This window comes from Perognathus longimembris, chromosome 28 (assembly GCF_023159225.1).
Source record: "Perognathus longimembris pacificus isolate PPM17 chromosome 28, ASM2315922v1, whole genome shotgun sequence".
In the NCBI taxonomy this organism is placed as follows: Eukaryota; Metazoa; Chordata; class Mammalia; order Rodentia; family Heteromyidae; genus Perognathus; species Perognathus longimembris.
This window is the reverse complement of record NC_063188.1, coordinates 67569719-67592080: the sequence shown is the minus strand read 5'-3', so window position 1 is coordinate 67592080 and position 22362 is coordinate 67569719. Positions and strand designations below refer to the sequence as shown.

The following is a 22362-nucleotide window of genomic DNA, read 5'->3' as shown; positions in this document are numbered from 1 at the left end:
CAACATCACTAATCATCAAAGAAATGAACATTGAAACAACAGGAAGATATCACCTAAAATCTGTCAGAATGGCTATCAAGAAGATGAAAGACAGTATTGAGGGGATATGGAGAAATGGGAATTCCTGCACAGGATTGGTGGGAATGTAGTTAGTACAGCCATTATGGAAAACAGTATACAAGCCCCTCAACAAATTTAAACTAGAACTATCATGTGATCTAGCAATATCACTTCTGGACACTTATCCAAGTAAACTGATATCAATGTGTAGACTTCACACGTGTGTTCACTGAAAATGAAATTATGGAATAGACAAGATATGGGTTCAATCTAACGTGTCCATCAATTTCCTTACAAACAGGGCAATGTCATTCTTTCTGATAGAGGCATAAAATTCCATTGGGTATATGTACCACATTTTCCTGATCCATTCCTCTACTGAGGGGCATCTGGGTTGGTTCCAGATTCTCGCTATGACAAATTGTGCTGCGATGAACATTGTTATGCTGGTGGTTTTAGTGTGTTCTTGTTTGTGGTCTTTTGGGTAGATGCCCAAAAGTGGGGCTGCTGGGTCATAGGGGAGTTCTATGTTTAGCCTTCTGAGGAATCTCCATACTTCTTTCCAGAGTGGCTGAACCAGTTTACATTCACACCAACAATGAAGTAGGGTTCCCTTTTGGCCACATCACCTCCAACATTTATTATTGTTAGTTTTCTTGATATAGGATATTCTTACTGGGGTGAGATGGCATCTCAATGTTGTTTTGATTTGCATTTCTTTTATGTCCAGTGATGTATAGCAGTTTTTCATATGTCTCTTGGCCATTCTCATTTCCTCATCAGAGAAGTCTCTTTTTAAGTCTTTAGCCCACTTGTTGAGGGACTGTTGGTTCTTTGTGGTTTTGTTTTGGAGGAATTTAATTTTTTTAGTTCTGCATGTATTTTAGATATGAGGCCTTTGTCCGTTGTATGGCTTGTAAAAGAAAATCATAGGAATTTATTTTTGCTGGTGTTACAGTGCTTCACATTACTGGGGTATATATTCACAGATACAAGCAGCATAAATGATATTTCAATTAACTTTTTTTTGCCAGTCCTGGGGCTTGGACTCAGGGCCTGAGCACTGTCCCTGGCTTCTTTTTGCTCAAGGCTAGCACTCTGCCACTTGAGCCACAGCGCCACTTCCGGCTTTTTCTATATATGTAGTGCTGAGGACTTGAACCCAGGGCTTCATGTATATGAGGCAAGCACTTGCCACTAGGCCATATTCCCAGCCCTCAGTTAACTTTTAAAAAGCTATATTGAAGGGAAAGCACATATTTGATGCTCTCTTTGATGCAAGCCATGAACAATGCTGAAACTACCCTTTTAAGGAGGTTAATTCAAAAATTTTCTCTTTCAATCAAATCTTTCATACAGAACAAATGGAAGATATCAAAGAATTTAACCCTTGCTTTAAGGAATACACACGCGTGTGTGTGTGTGTGTGTGTGTGTGTGTGTGTGTGTGTGTGTTTATATTTTAACTCAGGGCCAGAGCCATAATTCCACCTCCAGTTTTTTGTGGGTAATTGGAGATAGGAGGCTCTCACAGACATAATATCTGCCTCCTGAGTAGCTAGGATTAGAGATATGGGTTGCTGGCAGCTTCATGTGGAAAAATCTTTAAGGAAGAATTTAAGATAATTTAACAATGGTTTTCTCAGGCATAACAAATGCTCACAAGACTTGCACAGCATGATCCTGGCAAGACAAAGAAAGCATCACATTTCTTACAAAGGGGATGATAAAAATAAATGCACACTTGTACATCCTCTTTTGAGAACTGTTCAATTCAATTGCCTTTTTACTAATTGGATTATTTGTTCTCTTGGTGTTTAATTTTTTCATCTCCTCATGTATTTTGGATATTATTTGACAACTTGAAAAATAAATAAATTAGGACAAAAATCCCCAAGTGCTGTGAAATGAAGGCTTAATGATACTACTGAGGAAGAGTCAGTAATTCTTGTTATTTAAAGCATATGATAATGTCCCAAGTCCTAGTAACATCCAGTCAGATTAAGATATTTAGGTTGAGACTAATATTTTACACCATACCTGACCGAAACCCTCTACTTAGCAAATTCCAGTCTGAAACTACCACAGTGACCTGCCTATACTTTGAAATTAGACAAAAGTGCTTCAATTTTCTCTAATGGATGTTCTGTCCTTTTTCCTGTGGATAATTAGCTTGTAGCAGGAAACAAGAGAATAAAGGACAATGTTTTTCATTAACTAGAAAGCTATTTTCTGAAGGTTGAAGCTGCAGAAATTATTCCCCTCCTAACAATATTCTAGAAATATGTTATATCCATGTCTATTTCCATTCTCTTCTCTATGGATTGTGAAATGGCATCATTTCCATTTCTTCTTGACATTAAACTTTCAGCTCAAAGCCTTATGAACATAAGGCTCTTGGCAACTGTTTACTAGTGGGCTGATTCATGCTACTCAGTAGCCCATGGGGCAGGCTTCAAGGCTTTTTCTTTGTTCTTTGTGCCTGGACTAGGATTTGAACTCAGAGTCTTTTGTTCTTGTTCAGTGTTCTTGCTCATCACTCATAATTTACTACCTGAGCCACGTCTATAGTCCAGTATTTTGCTGGTTAACTGGAGATGGAGTCTTGCAGACTTTTCTGATGGGCTGATTTTTGAACCTAAATCCTCCAGGTCTCAGCCTCCTGAGTAACAAGGATTACAAGCATGGGCCACTGGCACCTGATGCTTTTGAATTGACCAGCTTATCTGCTAGGGTAGCAGGTAACAAACCTGGGCTAGCCTCTTTTGCTTACTTCATAGTTTTAAAAATATCTACCAGAGACCTGAAGCAAAGCTTGCCTGATAATCAGCTCATAGAGAAAATTTAGAGAATTGAAATTAGTTAGCTGAGGATAAGAAAGGAAATAGGTGAAATGAACACTTCTCACTGAATTGAAAGCCATTTACTTATTTAAAAACTGTTCTCAGAACAGAAAAAAATAAAGTATGATAAGAACTTCATATACCTAACTTATATTTAAAGAGTTATCTTGGAAACTGAAATAAAAACTACAAGAGGAAATTCCTCTGGGACTCTTCAGAAAATAGGGATGAGGGAAAGGCAGGGACAGGTACCCTTGAAGGCACTCTGGCATATGTGTAGTGCTTGTATAACCCTTAAGAGCTTAAGATGCTATTCCTCATGAGAGTGTAATGGTGAGACAGGATTTATTTTTCCGGACGTGGAGCCCGAATTCAGGGCCTTAGTACTGTCCCTGAGCTCATTTGCTCAAGGCTAGTGCTCCACCACTTTGAGCCACAGGTGTCACTTCTGGTTTTGTGGTGGTTAATTGGAGATAAGAATCTCATGGACTTTCTTGCCTAGGCTGACTTTGAACTATGATCCTTAGATCTCAGGCTCCTGAATAGCTAGCTTACAGGCACGAGCCACTGGCACCTGGCAAGACAGGAATTTTTAAATAAGAATCTTAAACAATATACTTTCCCAAGTAAATAGAAATCTGTCTCATATAAAACAAAACAAAAGAACAAACTGCAGAGAAGAAAGTTCTAAGGTCTCTCTCATTTATCTTAAAGTTTAACAGCTCTCAATGTCAAGATATGTTATTTTATATTTATCCTCAATCCTTCATATTAAAAATAATGCATTTTCCCTTGTTCCAGTCTCTGGAGACAAAGGAGAATGTACTGTGTGTTTTAAAACCAGTTTTTTTAATAGCTCCAGAGTCTCCTTTCCTCCATCTTACACAATCTGGGCCTCTCATCTTTCTTTGAAGGTCTTCCGAACACCATTTGTGGTTCTACTGATAATTCTCTTCATTCTCTCTTTTTCCTGCCTTTAACTATGAAAACCAGAACTTATCAAATTTCTGGTAAGTATGAGGTACAAAGGAAAGCTTCTTTTTCCAGTGATCAATTTTGGGTACTCATGATTTTTTTCCATATTAGCAATAATAGATATTCTTGTTATTGGTCACTGAGATTTTTCAACAATAAGTAAATAATAATGATTATAATAATATTATAAATTATTAATAGTGTCTAGTATTTCAGAATAGTTGATTACAAAATATTCATAAACTATGAAACCACTTAAAAGTATCATAATTATCAAAAGTTTATAGTAACAGGAGAAAAGGTTCATATGCAGTACATAGGTAAATGAAATGCAAATTAAAAATTATGTGTACTCTTTCTATAGCTTCATAGTACTTCACATACCAGTTTATTATAGTACTTGGTATTTATTCCTGTGATTAAGTTCCATACTTGTCTATTCTTCCATGTCAATATATGTTGTGGGCCTAGGAAGTGCTCAAGTTTGTTACACCAGTGCTGCATATGAATCCTGATAAATAGTAGATACTCAGAAGTATTTGTGAAATGAATATATAGGTTGGAGTCATGTAAAATACCCAAGCATGGAAATAGAAATTTGGATATAATAGGAGGAAATAGAAATGGTTGCACTAGTATGGTGAAATTAGAAGGTTTTTTCCTCATTTTTTCTTTTATATGTAGAAAAAAGAAAGTGTTAATGGGCTAAAGACCTAAAAGGAGACTTCTCTGAAGAGGAAATGAGAATGGCCAAGAGTCACATGAAAAAGTGCTCTATGTCACTAGCCATAAAAAAAATGCAAATCAAAACAACATTGAGACTCCACCTCACCCTAGTAAGAATGTCCATCATCAGTAAATCTAGTAACAACAAATGCTAGAGGGGATGTGGCCAAAAGGGAACCCTACTACATTGTTGGTGGGAATGCAAACTTGTTTACCCCCTCTGGAAAGCAGTGTGGAGATTCCTAAGAAGGCTATACATAAAGCTCCCCTACGACCCAGCAGCCCCACTTTTGGGCATCTACCCAAAACACTAAGAGCAAGACCACACTAAAGCCACCAGCACAACTATGTTCATCAGAGCACAGCCTCTCATTGCTAAAACATGGAACCAACTCAGATGTCCCTCAGTAGATGAGTGGATCAGGGAAATGTGGTACATATACACAATGGAATTCTATGCCTCCATTAGAAGGAATGACACTGCCCCATTCATAAGGAAATGGAAGGACTTGGGAAAAATCATACTAAGTGACCCAGACCCAAAGAAACATAAACCCTATGGTGTCCCTCATAGGGAATAGCTAGTACAGGAATAGGCTAGTCATACTAGAAGATCAAAATACCCCAATAGCTACACCCATATTATCACATAAGATGATGCCAAGTGAAATGAACTCCACATTACGAAACAAGAGTTATATCACTGTTGTAACTATTTTCAACATGCCATGTGAAACTGTACCTTTTTTTTCTTGTCTGTTTGTGTTTTTGATTGTTTTGTTTAGATTTGTTTCCCTTGTATTCCCTTCCTGTGGTTGTGCCCCCACTACCATTGTATCTCATCTGAGTACCCTGGATACTGTTTATACGGGCATTAGAACTAGGAAAGGGAAAGAGAATATCAAAATAGAGAGAAAAAGCATAAAAAGACAAATCATTCCAAAAGCAATACTTACAAAACCATTTGGTGTAAACCAACTGCACAACTTTTGGGGGAAGAGGGAAAAGGGGAGGCGGAGGTGAGAAAAAAATGAGGGAGGAGGTAACAAGTTGAACAAGAAATATACTCACTGCCTCACATATCTGTAACCCCTCTGTACTACACTTTGACAATAAAAAAGTTATAAAAAATAAAAAAGAGAGTATTAAAAACGAGGCATAACACAGTGTTTACTATGGGCATAAGGTAGCTTATTTTCTGTCAATGCGCCTTGTCTATTTGTTACTGGACTATGGACTGTCTTGGTATCTGATCAAGTCCTTGGGGTTACTTTTAATAGGAATCCTTATAAATTCCTAACTCAATCTCAGAGGCGCTACTTACCAATACCTCTTTTACTTTACCTCATCTTCCTATTTCTCATACTACATTTGGATGTGACCATAATAACTGGTTAACATTATCATTGTCACCCAATAGAAAGTCAAGCCATGGCTGAGAGCAGACCATTTTGTGACAGCAGAAATGTCTTTTTGAAAGCTGAGGAAAAAAGGACTTAAGCAGCTCCTGGGTGGTAGAATTAATAAAGGATAATAGATTAGGATTAAAACCCAGGTTTCTGATCTCAAAGCATGTAAATCATACTTTTCACTGCTGTGCTCTATGCCTTCAGAGCTTATGACCTCAAGATTCTCTATGTGACTAACCCGTCTCCACTTGATCTCATCAGTTGCTAGGTGAAAAGGCAGGTTAGAGTGGAAATGGAAAGCTAACATTAATTGAAAGCTTATTATGTGTCAGTTAATCTACCTATAATAAGTATTGATATTATCTAAGCCTTTCAGAGAGTATGCATCAGAAGAGTTAAGGTGATCTCTCAAGGTCACAGAGATATTAACTGATAGATATTCAAATCCAGATTTGCTTATAAAATGAGATATTAGACTACAAGCTTTCCATCTCTTTAGAAACCTGATCCATGCTCCAAGATCAATCACTGACCACCTCTTCCCTTAAGCTTCTTCACAAATATGTCTCCTAGAAAGGAGGAAACAGTTGGCTTAAAACAGAAAGCTAAGGTGGGCTGATGTAGCTTGACTTAGTGTTGGACAATAATGGCTCAAAGTTCCTGACTCAAAGGAAGCCAGAAATATATGATGACTATTATAATTAAATGAAAGTAGTAAGACTCTGATGAGGGGAAAAAATCATATACAGCAATCAAGGAAGCATGAGTAGAGTAAGGCATAGAATTCAGGACCTTTCTCCCAATCTTGTAGGGGACCTCACCTTGGACCTGTCATTTTTGTGTTGTGACAGATAATCCAGAGCCCTGCTACATGAATTCTAAGGATCAGCATGGCATCAAATCAGAATTTTCCTTTTGTTTCTCATTCCAGTTCTTTGCCACTGACAACTGAAATGCAGCACCTGACACAAGACCAGTAGGTAACAGGCTCTCAGTAAGGATCTACTTAAATGAAATATCTAAGCTATTAAAGTGTATCCATTGGACCTGTGGAGGGAGACAAATAAAATTACAGTCTGCCTGCAAGAAACTCAGTGCTACAAGAGATATGATGTCCCAAGTAATCTAACACTCAATAGTATTGTAAATTTCTCTACTTTCAAAAACGGGCAAGCAGAAAAGAGACCTGTATTGGTTCATCCAAAGAGTTTAAGGCTATGGTTGTTGTTGTTTTTTAAATTAACAACTTTTTCACTAAGGAGCTGGAAGATGGTAGATGACACTGATACAAAGTAGGTTTGGTTTTAACATTTCCTTCCCCTGTGAAAGGCCAAATAATCTGTCTAAGACAACTGGAGTGTCTGGGGGCAAAGGGAAATCCTTTATGCATTTGATAAAGCACTGTTCTAATAAAGATTAGGAGTATCAAAATGGATTTCAGATTTTCCAATTAAATGGATCTTGAGTTTGTTGTGGCTTAAGTGCTCGAATCCTTCCCTAATAAGTGTAAGGCTGAATTCAATCCTCCTTACAAATAAATGAAGTAAAAGAAAATTTACACATCAGGTGGACGTGGCTCATGCCTGTAATTCTAGCTACTCAGGAGGCTGAGATAAAAGGATTGAGGTTCGAAGCCAGCAGAAAAAATCCTCATGACACTATTATCTCCAATTAACCACTCAAAAACTAAGTGGAGCTGTGGCTGAAAGTGATACAGTGCTAGACTTGAGCAAAAAGAGCTCTGGGACAACACCCAGGCCCTGAGTTCAAGCCCAATAACTGACAAAAAATAAATTATATTAAGAAAACACACAATAACCTCCCAAATCCAAACTTCATAGTAGTCTGAACTCAGGCATGGTAAATGACTGCCCACTGTAAATTTATAGTCAAAGGGAAAAGATCATTAAACATAATTCAGAGATGTAGGTACCCTCTCAAACTGCCTCAGGAAGAAAACAAAAGTGATTCTTGTGACTACCACTTCATAGTTTGTGGCAGTATTTTATTCACTTATACTAGAGAAATTATCATTCTGCATAAAAACCCAAGAAAGATTCTGATTTATGCCACTGCTGGAGAGGCAAAGGGTATTGAGGTCTCTCTGACTTGTCCCTCAGAACTAACACACTCTCTGTCTTTCTGTCTGTCTGTCTGTCTTTCTGTCTTCTGTCTGTCTCCCCCCCCCACACACACACTTCCTTTGGCTCTGGTTGATATCTATGCTATTCAAGGAAGCCAGGATCAACCATTTACTAATAGTATGACCTTGAGCAAGTTATGCAACAATTCAAAGCTTTTCTCTTTTTCCAAGCTGTAAAATTCAGATAGCAAAAAGAATGCATGGCATACAGTAAGGGAGTTCAATAACTGCAAGTGGAGTCAGAGTTGGTGGTACCTGCTGCAGCTAGGCAAAGTAGGAAGCTCAGCATGGGGGGATGGATTCTGATTGGAAAGTGTTGGTTTTACTAGGGGTTTGAGAGACTGAGATGGGTCAATTCCTTAGTCATTCTGCTTACATCAGGGAGCACCAGCAATCATGATGCAGGCTATAATATAAGTCCCAAGTTAAAGCAGTTCTCCACTGGTATTAGAACTTACATGGACATCTAGAATGCTGCAAAAACAGAGCTTTGTTTGAAAGAGAGCCATGTACCAGATTTGCTGAAGCATCTGTCCAGCCTGGGTGCTATGAAAGTTTGTAATTTTCTGGGTAGACATTCTTATAGAGCATTGTTTTAAAAATCAGATAGTCTCTTCTATATTGAAAACATTTTTGTATTTTCTAATTTTAAAATTTATATTATTGTATAGATAGTATGTAATAAAGCTGAAGTAGAAAGTGTGGTTTTTTACCAATGCTTTAACAGATGAAAAAATTTTACATTTGTAGAATATGCTGTACTGGTACAAAATAATTTTAAATAATATTTGAGAGGTTTTCCCAATCCCCTCAAAAGAATGCTATAGAAGTACAACTGCAAATTTTCACTTTTTTTATCTACTGATCCATACTAAATTCAGAGCCTTTTGTTCACTGGCTCATTCCTACCATGTCTGTAAAACTCTGAACCCACTTTGTGGCTTTACTTCTCAATCATCTCTCTTCTAATTCAAACAACACATATTTTCCTCAATTAACTTCCTCTTGCTGACAAATGACAAGTGTGGGTCACGATAAACAATGGATTCTCTTAGGCAGAACTTCAAAAGAAACCAGAGAACTGATGATGATATATATAAAGACTACTGAAATATTCTAATTCAATAACAGTGAATAAAAATGAATTGCTCTGCACTAGATACAAAAGTGCTGCTTCTGTGTCCTGCCACTGCAATGTTTATCTTCTTACCACGTGACCAGAGGACTTGTGCTACCCTCTAAGCTAGAGGTCACTAAATCCCTCCTGCACTCCCTATCCCATGGGGCCAATGTGTGGGCAAAATTTTCAGCATGGTCAGCTGTCTCAACACACTGCAGCAAGAACAACCTAACAGAACAGGAGCAGCAACTATGCAAAGGCCCCTTGAAAAGCCTCAACTGGTCACTGTAGATAGGACAGAGACCAAGATATAACAGATGGCAAGTGAAGGAGAAACTTGGAGAAAGTCTCAGCAGAAAATCCATAAGCTGTGGAAGGACTGGAACAAAGAGAGAAAGTGAAGTAGAAGAAAAAGAGAGCCAGCAAGTGACCAAAGAGGAAGGAAGCCAAAAGAAAAAACTGGCCAGGACAGGGACGACTGGTGGCTCATACCTGTCATCCTAGCTATCTACATAGGAGGCTGAGAGCACAGATTGAAGCCAGCCCATGCAGGTAAGTCCATGAGGTTCTTATCTCCAATAAAGTACTTAGAAAAAGCCAGAAGAGGTGCTGTGGCTCAAGTGGTAGAGCACCAGCCTTGAGCAAAAAAGGTAAGAAATGGTGCCCAGGCACTGGTGCCCACGCATGCGTACACACACACACACACACACACACACACACACTACTGGCCAAGAGGATGTTAGAACAAGAGGTAGAAAAGAGAGAAAGATGAAGGAAAATAAAAAGATGAGAGAAAAACAGAAGATCTCTGAAGAAAGGAAAAATGAAAGCAGAAAAGCCACAGAATGTACTATTGGGGAAGGGGCAGACATCAGCAGACCCTAAATAATCTTGCTTCTTATTTGGCATTAAAGAAATTGTGCTACCTTCATAACAGGATTCCACTTGACACCTGACAGGGCTATCACCTGACTAATATGGAAGGTAGTTGCTGTGATAGTCACTGCACACCTATCAACAACCAAAGCTGCAGTGACTAAGGCAAGGTAAGGAGGGAGATTAAGAGAGAAAATCCAGGAGAGAGTTAGCAAGCCTAGAACTTTTCTTCAAAGTAGTGAATGACAGGGAGACTGAAAGTCAGAGAGAAAGAGGGACAGGGGGGAGAGGAGGGGAACAGACAGAAAGACAGTCATACAGAGAAAGACAGAAACATAGACATATATCCACTATGAAATTAATTTTTGCTTTGGGACTCACAGTTTTACCATATAATCTTCTGACAAAAGAAGGTTTTTTTGTACTTTCAGCTCCAAAGTGTACATTTTTCTCTGTCTGTATAGCCTTTCAGCCCTATTGAGGCCTTCTTAAATGACCACTGGAGACATTGGAATCTTACCCTTCCTGGCTTCCCTGGCTCTAGCCTTACCTTTCTCTCTAAGCCCTCACTCCCAATGTTTGTTTGAAGCCCTTACTCCCAATGTTTGGACCATCCCTGAACTGCTAGATATTTTTCTGGTACACTGGGGTTGCCACACTAGGGACTAAAGATTATTTTTCTCTCTAGCACCAGGGCTGCATTAAGCAATTCTGCCCCACACTGGACAATGAAGAAGCTGATTTTCTTTAGGTAAAGATTCTTATGAAAGAAACAGAAAGGGGAGGTGATTTTGCATGCTTCTTACCCAGCTATTATTCTATCAAGCTAATTTATCACCATTGTTCTACTAAAACATAATTCATTAAATTCATTTGGCGTGAATGTTCTCAAATTATAGATTTGTTTTTAAGAATCATACAAATACCATGTCCAGTTATTATCTGAGTATAGTTATGATGTAGTTGAACAACAACATAATTTAGGGTTGGTTAGACCTTCAGTCTTTTACCTCCCCTCCTCCTGAATGCTTTTGATTTTTCTGCCTCCTCAGCTAGTTTCTAAAAGGTAACCTATGTTTTCTTCATTTCTGGGTAGTTTAACAGGTGAATAAGCCTTAACAAAAGCATGTTCTTACCTATTTAGATCATGCAGAGCTAAGCGCCCACTGAGTAGTAAGGCTCTTCTCTTGGCAGAGGACAGAGAAAGGGGACAATGAAGAAATGAATATTTTTAGAGCACCTCAGCCTCAGACCTTTTAGCATTCTTTTCTTTCTTTTCTATTTATTTATGTATTTATTTTTGTTGGTCATGGGCTTGAACTCTGGGCCTGGGTGCTGTTCTTGACCTCTTCAGCTCAAGGCTAGTGCTCTACCACTTGAGTCTCAGAGACATTTTTCTGGTGGTTAATTGGAGATAAGTGTCTCACAGACTTTCCCACCTGGGCTAGCTTTGAACTGCAATCCTCAGATCTCAGTCTCCAGAGTAGCTAAGATTACAGGTGTGAGCCACCGGCGCCTGGCTCATATCATTCTTTCATTTGAACTGTTTACCCTAATTCTCAAGGTAGTCCTATGTGGTAGATAATATTGTCTACATTTGATAGGAAGCTGAGAGAGTCTAAGAGGTTGAATAATGTGCCCATTGTCATACAACTGATAAGTACCAAGGTTTAGATTTGGAAGCAAATCTCAGTTGCTCTCATCCCTTTGCTGTCTTAGTTCCTCAAGGTAATCTAGCCTCTTAATAGCCAAAACCAACTGCATTCTGTTTCAGACTCACCCTATTCAACTCACAAAACTGATTTCACTAGTTATCTTCTATTTGAAACATTCTCTTCCTGTGGCTTCTGTGCATTATTATGCTTTCCTTTGTTCCTATGGCTCTGATAAGTACTTCTCAGTTTTGTTTGCCCTGCTGGTCTTAGACTCTATTCTGGATCTTTTTTTTTGTCAGTCATGGTGCTTGAACTCAGGGCCTGGGTGCTGTCCCTGAGCTCTTTTGCTCAAGAACAGTGCTCTACCACTTTGAGCCACAGTACTACTTTCTCAGTCTTTACTCTCGAGCAAAATCACTTTCATACCACATTTTTCCCCTTGACCATCTGGATGAAGTAAGCTCTTAAGGTTGCATTTTGAATTCTACTCTCATTACAAAGATCTCAACTCAAATCATTACTACCTTTTGGGCCTCTTTCCCCATAAATATGGTGTGGCCACCTTAGCCTCAACAAGTCAAAAATTGATTGTGCAGTACACAACTGTGATTGGAAGCCTACAGTAGGTATATCATGGCTTAGGCAGTGCCTAGGCAGAAAGTGAAACCTTATCTTAAAAGTAACCAAAAGAGCCAGGGCTGGTGGTGTGAATCAGTTAGTAGAATACCATTCTGTCAAGCACAACATTCTAAGTTAAGTTCAAATCAGAGTAACCACCTTCTCCAAAAGGGAAAATATTATGTAGATTTTCACTGAGGCAGTATTCATTGTGGGAAAATATAACAACTTCCACTGCAACCATTTTTAGTCAGTAGTAGGGTTTGACCTCAGAGCCTTACACTTGTTTCTTAAGCACTCTACTACTACTTGGGCTACCATCCAGCCCTTTTTTGCATTGGTTATTTTTCACATGATCATGTCTCTCTTTTTTGCCTGGGCCTATGTGGACCACAATCCTCTTACTTATTCTTCCCATTGTATGTAGGATGACAAGCATCTACCATCAAGTTCAGCTTTTCCTATGTAGATAGAGTCTCATGAACTATTTTTTCTGGGCTTGCCTGAAGCTATTATCTTCCAGATCTCTGTCTCTTGAGTAGCTCAGATTACAGGCATGAGTCACCTGTGCCTAGCCCATTGTAACTATGTTTAAGTGTACCACTTAGTGGCATAAAGTGCATTTACAATGTTGCACAGCCATTATCACTATCCATTTCATCATCTCAAAAGAGATATCTGTAGCCCTTAAATAATAACTCTCTACTATCCCATCCCCCAGACACTATACCACTATTCTATTTCCTGTCTCTATGAATTTGTCAGTTTCAAGTGCTTCAACTAAGTGGCATCATACATTACATGTACTTCTGTGTCTGGCTTATTTCACTAAGGATAATGTTTTCTAGGTTTAACTATGTTGTAGTAAATATCAGAATTTCACCCATTCTAAGGCCAAATAATATTGCATTGTACATTTATATGTCACATTCTTTAATGCATTTATTTGTTGATGGTGGCTTGATTCCCTTTTGCAGCTATTATTGATAGTGTTGCTATGAACATAAGTATACAAATGTTTTTGTCTCTGCCTTTAATGTTTTGGGGTATATACTTAGTAACAGAATCCTTGGGTCATATAGTTATTCTGCATTTAGGTTCTTTTGTGCCAGTCCTGGGTCTTGAACTCAGAGTCTGGGCACTGTCCCTGAGCTGTTTTTGCTCAAGGCTAGATCGCTACCACTTGAGCCACAGCTCCACTTCCAGCTTTTTTTTTTTTTTTTTTTTTTTTTTTGCTGCTTCGGACTGCAATCCTCAGACCTCAGACTCCAGAGTAGCTATGATAAGAGGTGTGAGCCACTAGCACCTAGCTATATTTAACTTTTGAGACACTTCCAAACTGGTTTTCACCACCACTATACCATTGTATTGTTTCATTAGCAATGCAAGGTGGTTCCAATTACTCTACTTCTTGCTTTACGCAGGCTTTTTGTTTTATAACACTGTAACTCTTACTGGATGTGAAGTAGTGGCTCATTATGGGTTTGATTTGGATCTCTATAATGATACTGAACATCTACCATATGCTTATTGGATTTGTATATCTTTTAAAGAAATTTCTTCAAGCCCTTTGCTCATTTTTAAATTGAGTTTGGTTTTTGTGGTTATTGCTGCTGCTGAGCTGTAGAAGTTTTTTGAAAAATTCTATTGTCAGAGGGGTTGCAGTTACATACATAAGGTTGTGAGTACACTTATTGTCAAACTTGTTACTTTATCACTTTTCTCCCACTCTCCCTCCTTCAATAGTTCTTTATATATTGTGAGGACTAACACCTTATCAGATTCAGAAATCTCTCTCTTCTTTTCACTTTCTTGATGCACAAAAGGTTTTAATTTTGCTAAAGTCCAATTTATCGTGTGTTTTTTTCTTTTGTTGCTGGTGTTCTTGGTGTAATATCCAAGAAATAATTGCCAAAAAAAAAACCAATGCCACAGAGATTTTTCCTTATAATTTTTTTGTGTGTGTGTTTGCCAGTCCTGAGTCATGAACTCACAGCTTGGGCATTTTCCTTGAGCTTATTTTCTCAGGGCTTTGAACCAAAGCTCCACTTCTAGCTCTTATGCTGTTTAAGTGTAGATAACCGATTCATGGAGTCTTTTCCCCAGGCTGGCATTGAACTGCAATCCTCAGATCTCAGCCTACTGAGTAGCTAGGATTACAGGCATGAGCCACTGGCATTTGGTTATTCCTTTATGTTTTCTTATAAGAATTTTCTAGTTTTATTTGAAACATTATCCTTGTAAAATAAAATGTGAAGACATAAACACCATCAACTGAATCTGGGAGAATCAACACCAATCCATATTACAAGATTCCATGTTGGTGTTAAAGAACATGGTGCTTTGATAAAGATTGATATGGGTAGATAGTCAAGATCCAGACACTAGCAAGTAAAAATTGCAACTTGTAGTCCACTGACAGAAAACTATGGTTTGTAAAGAAACTCCAAAAACAAACTATATTTTATGTGAGTGTAGAAGTGTTCATAGACACACATAAATCTCCATGGAATTCAATGACTCAGAGTCTGAGCTAATGAACTCATAGACACCCTCACCCCAGGGACATTCTACCAAGGCTCCTGAATATGTGAAGAACATTTCCTTCCCAGCTACGAAGATAGCACAAAAACTGCCCCATATCTAAAACCCAATCATATTCACACAAGATCTCCTCTTATAAAGATAAAGAAGTATAGAAAGACTTGTAGAGCAATGGCAGTGACTGCTATTTTTTCCTGTATTTTTCCCTTCCATGAGAATTTTGTAGTGTGTACGATATTTGCGATACTACGTGCCTCATCCCTTTACATTTCTTGGTGTTCCCCAAAGAAATTGTTGAGATTTCTCGTTACGTTTACAGTGTTTTTCTCAAGCAATGCTAAACAAGATGAAGGAATACCTGAACCTGTATGTTTTGGAGGCAATTCTAGTAATCTTGGGATAAGGGTCAAAAAGATTAAACAGCTAGACACTACTAGTTCACACTTGTAATCCTAGCTGCTCAGGAGGCTGAGATCCAGGTGACCATGTTTCAAAGCCAGCCTGGGCATAAAAGTACATGAGACTCCATCTTCAATTACCTAGCAAAAAGTTGGAATAGAGGTATTGTCCAAATTGTAGAGTGCCATTAGAGCAAGCAAACTGAGCAAGTCAAAGATCCTGATTTCAAACTCCAATACTAGTAAAAAAAAAAAAAGAGAAAGAAAGAAAGAAAGAGAGAGGAAGAGGGAGAGAGGGAGAGGGAGAGAAAGGAAGGAAGAAAGAAAGGAACAAAGAAAGGAAGACAGAAAGGAAGAAAATAGAATAAACAGGTGCAAGTCTCAGAATAACAAAGGAAACCAGAACAAAGAAGGAAAGGAAAAGCTATGTAAAGCACTAAGCATAATTGCATCTTAGGCACAGTTTTGTTCAACAATTATAGTACAGTCCATCAGAGACGTTTTTAGGTAATTTAGAAGGAAGCAGGTAAATCAAGCGAGAAAACAAAAGAACTTTAAAGACAAACAAGCATGGGTTTAAAAATACCTTTATTTTAAATCAAAAGCATCAATATGAGCTTATTATTTTAAAATGTTTCTGTCAAACATTCAAGAATCTGACCTCATTAGTTAGCATGGAAACAAGGTAGTGGGGAAGGGAGGCTAGGACATGTGTGCTTCCCTGTACACACTTCTTCTGCACCTTTTTCTATTTTTTATAATGTGCATGTTCTACCTACTAAAGAAGAGTCAATAAGACTAATGTTAAAGGCTTTAGATAGGTCACAAGAATTGCTGGAGTATTCTTTATTGGCCACCTAACTACTATCAAATTCACAGGTAAAATAATTTAATGTATATTAATAGCTAACATCTAGACTCTGGGCCAATCACTCTGTACTCAAATCCGTGGTCACAAAAAAATCTTAGAGGGAGTCAGATGCCAGCAGCTCATACCTGTAATCCTAATTACCCAGGAGGCTGAGATTTGAAGGTCACAGTTTGTAGCTAGTCCAGGCAGGAAAGTCTTTGATGCTTTTGTCTCTATTTAACTACCAAAAAGCTAGATCTGTAGCTGAAAAGGTAGAGTTGCAGCTTTGAGAAAAAAAAATCTGAGGGGCAGTGCCCAGGCCTTGAGTTTAAGCTGCAGTACTACTATATAAAAAGGAAAGAATCTTGGAGAATAGCAGACATCAAATTTGGAAAGAGGAACATTAAGATGTACTTAGGACATCTTGTATTTTTAGAAAGCAAAAAAGAGGAATAATGATGATTCCTTTGTTATCATACATGTATTGTGGTCTAGACATTGTTCTGAGTGTTTTACATCAATTAACTTTACAGCATAGTAACTTTTATAGAAAACGAAACTGAAGCAAAGAGCAGTTAAAGAAATTTGGACAACGTCAGAATCCTTGTGCAAGTCAGAGATAAATGGACTAGTTATTTTAAAAGACAAGCCTAACACTGAAATAGAGAGAGAGAGTGTGTGTGTGTGTGTGTGTGTGTGTGTGTGTGTGTGTGTGTGTGTGTGTGTGTATCGGCAACCTAAAATAAGTCCATGAGAAGGATTTTTGGTAGTGTTGGAAAATTTACTTGGTTGTGGATGGGCAAGAGTGGGAAATGTCCTACTTATGGTTCATGTAAGGTTCACACAATATGAGAAGAGTTTTTTAACTCATAAGAATATTTAAATGCAATAGATAATGAAAACTGGTGATATTTAGTTGGTTTTGTTGTTAGAAATCATTATTGACTCAGGAGAGTTAATAATAATGTTAATTTTTTTCATTTTTTGTTATCAAGATGATTTTTGGCAGTCCTGGGGCTTGAACTCAGGGCCTGAGCACTGTCCTTGGCTTCTTTTTGCTCAAGGCTAGCACTCTACCACATGAGCCATAGCACCTCTTCAGGCTTTTTCTATATATGTGGTGCTAAGAAATCAAACCCAGGGCTTCATGTATAGGAGGTGAGCACTTTATTACTAGGCCATATTCCCAGCCCCTACAGATAAATACTTAAGGTAGTTAATACACATACATTTCTTGTCATACTTGTTCCCCCATTCCTCATTTTTCTCCTGCCTTCCCTCCTGCACTCCCTTTGTTTTCCATTTTTTAAACCTTCCTCATAATAGACATAGTCATTCTAGTCTTTAACAATAAAACAATTCCTTCCAGGTCAGGTGATATGTATATTTCTTTCCTTTTACTTAGTGTAATCTGATCCTTCTTTTTCTCTCATTTCTTCCCTCCCCTCCCTCCCGCTGCCCTTGAGTTGTTTAGTTTACTCTCATCAATGTCCAACAATGTTAATTTTTGTTATTATATTGACTCAAGAGAGTCAATAACTGTGAATAATAACAATTATCCATAATATTAATGAAATAATGTCAACCTTAATAATAATGAAAAAGCTACACATCATTAAATGTTTATATATGCCAACCACTACACTCATTTAACACTGAGTTAACAGATGAAAATATTCAATAGCTTGTAAAAGATTATCCATTAAAGACATATTAGGTAAATATATGATTCCAGGGGCTGGGAATATGGCTTAGTGGTAGAATACTTGCTTAGGATGCATGAAGCCCTGGGCTTGATTCCGCAGTACCATATAAATAGAAAAGGCCAGAAATGGCGTTGTGGCTCAAGTGGTAGCCTTGAGCAAAAGAAGCTCAGGGACAGTACCTAGGCCAAGTTCAAGTCCCAGGACTAGCAAAAAAAAGATACGCTTCCAAACAATCTGTGCTTCAGAGCATACACTCTAAAACATTACCATATATTGTCTCACATACAGGTCCAAATATACTAGGAGATACAGATATATAAACAAGACTAAATGATTCTACTTCCTTGAAATTCCAAAAGGAGATCTAAACTAACACAATCATGATGTGAGACAATAAAGGAAATAATTGAGTTGGGGGTGAAAGGTGATACACTGAGTTTCCATTGGCAATAACCACAATTAAACCTCAATAAATTAAGTGTTTAAACTAATCCATGCTTCTAGGCCTAGATCTACAATGAATAGCACTGTGTAGTCTAAAACTCAGAATTGCAAGTTAACTTTTAATGGTTTAGGGGAAATTACATAGGGTATTAAATTATTATAACAATTTGCTAGCATGAAGACACTTGCTCCATGAACAAAACAAGGACTCCTGCGTGTGTGTGCGCGCACATGCTTCACATGTGCGCACACACATAGTAGGGCATGATCTTAGGGTCACACACTCCCACTTGGCTTTTTCACTCAAGGCTGTCACTCTACCAGTAGAGCCACACCTTCACTTATTGCTTTTTGCTGTTTAATTGGAGAGTTTCCATGGGCATTGCTACCTTGGCTAGTTTTGAGCCATGACCCTTCTGATCTCAGCCCTGAGTATCTAGGATTATAGGCATGAGACACCAATGCCAGCCTTTCTTGTTTTATTTAGGATGTGCTCTCTGCCTAGAATGCATATCAGTAGCTCTGCCCTATCAACTTCTCTTTCATAGCTAGAGAACTTCTACTTAGGCCTTAAAACCATTCAAATGTAGTTACAAATGATAGCCTACACAGATGAATTAGTGAGATCCTCTGCTGAATGCTAATAATACTTGGTATTTCTTCTTATGTCTGGATAACACTCCTACCCTTCATTAGACTGCCAGCCCTACGGAAAAAAATGTTCTGTGACTGGCTTGTCTGTGGTGTCTAATTGAGTGCCAAGATGAAGAAAGGTAAAATAATCATTGTTGTACTATTACCCTGGAACTGACACAACAAAGCATCTATAGGTTAATAATTTTGTAAAACCATGCCAATTGGAGAACAAGATGGATTCATATATCAACTTTGCCACTTCCTGCTTTTGTGACTTTAGACAAGTTATTTTATCTCTTTGAGCACTATAAAGGAGTAATAACTTGACTTTCCGACTTGGGAAAAAATAATACTAAGTGAAGTGAGCCAGACCCAAAGAAACATAAACTCTACCTCACTGGAAACAATTAGTACTTGTCTAGGATTGTCCTAGCAGAGGAGCACAGTAGGTCAATAACAATGTACATAAGGTCACATAAGATGCTAAGTGAAATTAACTACAAGATTTGGAAATAGGTGGTTTATCTTTGTTGTTATTTTCAATGTACCATATGAAATTATGCCTTTATAGTTTGCATTTCTTCTCCATGGATTTACACTTGATGTCACTGTAACTGACATTGGTACACTGGGTATTATATGTACATTTATCAGAACTAGGGAAAGGGAATAACAAAATGGAGAGACAAAGGGTAAAAGGCGAGCCAATGCAACAGCGATACTTACAAAACAATATGCTATAGACCAACTGTACAACTAAGGGGAGGATGAGGAGGAATCAGTGAGGGGGAAAGGTGAGAGAAAAATAAAGGAGGATGTATGTAACTGTAACCTTCTGTACATCACCTTGACCATGAAATTAAATTTTAAAAAGAATATAAATAAATAAACGAGGAGGTAACAAGTTTGATAGGAAATGGACTTACTGCCTTATGTATGAAACTGTAACCCCTCTGTACATTACTTTGACAATTAATTAATTAATTAAATAAAAAACCAACTCGACTTTCCTCATAGCACTATGGAGATGAAATGCAACCATTCATATAGAGTACATGCATGCAGTACAATACATACAAAAATAGCAATTTAAATAATGGCTTTAATTAGTAGAGCTCTAGAGCTGTGAGTATCAGTGAAGATTTGTCTGCTTGGCCCCAGACATTGCTCATTATACACATCCTTTTAGCAACCTCACAGCAGAAATGCTGTGTTGGGCTATTACTACGCCCTAGCATGAAATTTCTGTCATGGATTCAAGAGAAACTTCTATGGAATTAGTGGCACATTATTTAAAAAAACACAATTATTTCACTCTAAAATTCTTTTTTTAAATGCCAGCATTGGAACTTGAACTCAGGGCCTAGTCATTGTTCACTCAAGGCTGGTGTTCTACCACTTGAGTCACTGAGTCATACCTCCACTTGCTGGATAATTGGAGATTAGTCTCATGGACTTTCCTGCCTGGGTTGGCTTTGGACCACAATCCTCAGATCTCATTCTCCTGTGTAGCAAGGATTACAGACATGAGCCACTGGCTTCACTCTCAGTTGCTTAAGAGACATCCAATATAACTACATTTGCTATGGGATCAAAAGAAGCCTTGACTGGAGAGGAATCTGAGAGCTCAATGTGGGTCTAAGATAGATATGGATGACTCTCCCCTTCCTTCCTGATCTGTTTCCTGGTCTTAGCTCTATCACTAATTGGACAAATTACCTCTTCTCTCTGTACCTTAGTGTCCTAACTGTGAAACAATGCTGTTAAATCAAGTGGACAGTGCAGGCCAATAAACTCTGACAACCCAAAGGTCTTTTTCCTTCCCTTCCAATGCCTCTTTTACCGTGGACCTTAGAAACTTCTAAATTCTCAAGAGCCAATGTTGTAAGTACTGACCAAAAAGACAGAATGGATTCACTTTCTCCAACAAGAAGCGATGAAATCTCAAAGTGAAGAAGGGAACAGTTGTTGCTAAACAAAAGGAACATATTGTACCTATCATCCAAAATGGAGAAAGTGATTTTATTGTTAAAGTTCATAGACTTCATAAGCTATGTAGTGTAGAATGATAATTTTCATCATTGTGAAACTTAAAATATATACATGTAATAACTTAAACCCAATTAAAAACAGGAAAATAAAACAAAAAGCAAAACAAAGGGACTATGACTTTCAAATTAGAAAGAAAAAAAGAAAGAGAAAGAAAGAAAGAGAATGAATGAAAGAAGGAAGGAAGGAAGGAAGGAAGGAAGGAAGGAAGGAAGGAAGGAACGAACGAACGAAGGAAGGAAGGAAGGAAGGAAGGAAAAGAGCCTTTTTCCTCCTTGAAGTACCACATGTAGTGCACAGTCAGGGTTATGAGGAATGAGGGGGTGGTGCTACCTTCTAAGTGGAAAGAACAAACAGAGGGACACAAAGAAAAAAGTCCTCCTAAGGGAAGTGATAGTTTCAGCAGTAACCCTGGCACTAAGTAGCCAGGCCCAACAAAGTCATTTTTGGCTTATCCAATCTACTCCATGAAGTCTCTTGAAAGAAAAGGAAGGCTATATGGACCCTGGCCTCCAGAAATGTAACTTCTCTTCTATTTCCCTTTGATATCAAGAAGGAGGCAGTCCCATCCATTCCCAACTCCCTAGGCAAAAACTTGAGGCTCTATAAGCTGGAAGAAACTTGGAGAAAACTGAACTAGCATTTGCTGAATCCTTGCTGTTTTCATGCAAGCACATAGTAACCATAGACGAAGGCAAAAAAAATAGAGTGGAAAATGCTTATCCAGCTGTGAAAATGCACAGGGGATTTATGTTTCAGAAGGTATAACTGTTTTATTTTCTCAAGATAGTATTGTCAAGAAAATAAGTATCTAAATGTAATTCTTCTGCTGGCAGAGATAGGAACTAAGTGTCTAGACAGAGTAAAATGGCAAGAATGAGCTCTAGTGTACTCAGCCAAGAGGCAGGGATAGGGGACAAGAGGCCGTGATTCAGGGCAGTGAAAGGAAAGGCAGAAGCTACACTTCAAAAGCAAAATGGGATAGGAAATCAGTGTAAAGCAATATTATCACATCTATGTATGGCCTGGAAGATATAACATACTGAAGATTGTTTCTTTCCAAATTGATCTACAGGTTTAATGTAATTCCAAGCTAGTTATTTTGTAGACACAAACTTATTCTAAAATACATTTGAAAGGCACAGGCCTTAGAAGAGCCCAAAGATGTTTTTGTTTTGTTTTGGTTTTTTTAGAGGTAAGCAGAGTAAGGTTTTTTGAAAGTGAAAGGAAATCCATGAAAGGAAAGAAGCCAGGCCCCAAAGAGGAGTCCAGTGGTGAACTCACAGAGATCAGTTTGTACAATATGGGGGT

At 38.1% G+C, this 22362-nt stretch overlaps 1 protein-coding gene across 1 annotated transcript in view; it reads right to left on the bottom strand.

Moving 5' to 3' along the window:
• Positions 1-22362, bottom strand: part of Arhgef9 (Cdc42 guanine nucleotide exchange factor 9) — a 277926-nt gene that overhangs the window by 174952 nt on the left and 80612 nt on the right. The window lies entirely within an intron of this gene.